At 35.3% G+C, this 1543-nt stretch overlaps 1 non-coding gene across 1 annotated transcript; it reads left to right on the plus strand.

The window, feature by feature from the left end:
* Nucleotides 1-1000: 1000 nt before the first annotated feature.
* LOC125365068 lies at nucleotides 1001-1107 on the plus strand. The gene has a single exon (XR_007213625.1). It is a non-coding gene; the product is annotated as a U6 spliceosomal RNA (small nuclear RNA).
* The last annotated feature ends 436 nt before the right edge of the window (nucleotides 1108-1543 follow it).

The following is a 1543-nucleotide window of genomic DNA, read 5'->3' on the forward strand; positions in this document are numbered from 1 at the left end:
TTGGTTTCAGAAAGACATTTTCACACACACACACACCTAGAAATAGTTTCTATTGGTGTTTTTTTTTTCTTTCCATTTCTCTCTTCTTGATTTTATTTAACTCTTATTTCCTTTGTTCTGGTTTTGACCTCAGCAGAGTAAGAGCTGGAGTCCTTTTCCAGGTATACGCTGCTTTGATTCTCTGATTTGATTTCTGTTTTGTGCACATCAGCTCCATCCCAATATGATAGAAGACCTAATATTAGGCTCCATTTCTATTTCACTTTTTAGTTTGATGATTTTTCTAGAACATATAGCATTAATAATACAATTTGCATGAAATCAAGGATAGAGAGCTTTGTTAATTCGTTCATCCATTTCCAGTGATTTCTTATTATTCACCAAACATTATATGAGGTACTAGAGACATAAAGAAGATTGTTTCATTTTGCTTCATTTCATTTCAGTTCAATTCAGTTCTGAAACTCTCAGTGAAGTAGAAGGAAGCAGTGACACAAAAGAAGATAAATTCAATAAAATATGATTATAAGTGCTGTGAATATGGGTAGTTATAAAAACAGGACTGGTCAATTCTCTGGCTATTAGGAAGGTAATGTTGGGGCTTAATATTGAGAGAAGAATGGTCTTTGCCAAGTGTTGGGAAGATTGTTCCAAGAAGAGGGAGCCGTGTGAAAAGTAAACATCTGTATTTATGTAACTGGAGTATGTAGAAAGATTGATACTTAGAGGAGTTTGAAGGTAGGCATCTAAAAGACAGGTTACTTGTACGTGGTGAGTACATCAGATAACTATCCATATTGCCTCAGACTGTACAAGAATGTAAGGGAACTTAAACTTATTCCATAGCAAATGATAATTTCCATCATTTTAGTATGCTTTATTATATATGCACCTACGTTATAAACATTAAACCATACTTAGAAGTTATAGGTAAACAAGTATATGAGAGCACGGGTTGGGAGGAGTGTGCATAAACTGTTCCTTGAAAGTGGGATGCTCAGTGCTTGCTTCAGCAGTACAGATACTAAAATTGGAACAATATAGAGATGATTAGGATGGCCCCTGCTCTAGAATGAGACTCAAATTCATGAAGCATTCCAAGTGTTTACCAGAACAGCTATGTTCATCGCAGCACAATTTACTATGGCTAAAATACAGAAACAACCCAGATGCCCCTCAGTAGATAAAGAAAATATGGTACATATACACAATGGAATCCTATGCCTCCATCAGAAAGAATGACATTGCCCCATTCGTAAGTACTTGGAAAAAAAACAAAAGCATACTAAGTGAAGTGATCCAGACCCAAAGAAACATAAACTCTAGGGTTGCCCTCATTGGTAATAATTAGTTCATGTCTAGGATAGTCCTGGCAGAAGATCACAGTAGCTCAATAGCTATGTCCAGATAAACACATAAGACGATGCTAAGCAAAATGAACTCCAAGTTATGGAAATAAATGTTTTTTTTTAATCATTGTTGTAGTTATTTTCAACATACCCTGTGAAATTGTACTTTTTTCTTTTGTCTTTCTTGCCCATGG

The sequence above is a fragment of the Perognathus longimembris genome, chromosome 16 (assembly GCF_023159225.1).
Source record: "Perognathus longimembris pacificus isolate PPM17 chromosome 16, ASM2315922v1, whole genome shotgun sequence".
In the NCBI taxonomy this organism is placed as follows: Eukaryota; Metazoa; Chordata; class Mammalia; order Rodentia; family Heteromyidae; genus Perognathus; species Perognathus longimembris.